We start from the raw sequence: 700 nt of genomic DNA, 5'->3' as shown, positions 1-700 counted from the left end.
ATAGCAGAGCAGAGTGGAGCAGAGTGGAGGGATTTGGATTCCCAAGAACAATGGCATAAAGCACCTTCAGCTCCTTCTCAGCCTGCTACTAATGAATTAACTTAACACTTTGTTCAAACATTCAAACAGTCCGTGGAAGCGAGTCGGACAGGAGAAGTGCCATTGCAATGGAAGGTAGCCAACTATCATCTGGCATACAGAACCACAGTACATCCAACAACAGGACAGATACCTGGATGGATGGAACCTGAGGCCATACATGGATTTACTAAAACCAGACATCCACAAGCACATGCAGGAGAGTTGGTGACAAAGGAATTGAGAGCTTTCAACACTGGACAGATGGTTCTGGCCAGAGACTAATGCAGTCCCAACCAGAAATGGCAGTTAAGTGAGATACTGTCTTAGACGGGACCCTGCCATACACCATCAGGGTAGGGCCTGACATGGTCTGGCGCAGACATGTTGACCAGCTTCTGAAGTCAGCAGCTTGGAAATGACTACACAACCAAAGAACTCAGATACACCTCAGTACACTGAGGAGATCTTCCTGACACCAGACTGTGCTACTGTTGGTGATAACATGCAAAGCCCAGGCTGTGTGGACGTTGCCCCAGTGAGGCACTGCCTTGAGGGAAACCGTAGACCCCGTCAGAGGCTTGGTTATAATTAAATTCAGTGTGAACTATTTAACTACTTA

General features: G+C 47.4%; 1 protein-coding gene across 3 annotated transcripts in view; it reads right to left on the bottom strand.

The window, feature by feature from the left end:
* ano1a (anoctamin 1, calcium activated chloride channel a) overlaps window positions 1-700 on the bottom strand; it is an 88073-nt gene that overhangs the window by 66525 nt on the left and 20848 nt on the right. The gene's annotated exons all lie outside the window — the stretch shown is intronic.

The sequence above is a fragment of the Monopterus albus genome, unplaced genomic scaffold (assembly GCF_001952655.1).
Source record: "Monopterus albus unplaced genomic scaffold, M_albus_1.0 scaffold137.1, whole genome shotgun sequence".
In the NCBI taxonomy this organism is placed as follows: domain Eukaryota; kingdom Metazoa; phylum Chordata; class Actinopteri; order Synbranchiformes; family Synbranchidae; genus Monopterus; species Monopterus albus.
This window is presented reverse-complemented; position numbering and strand designations above follow the sequence as displayed.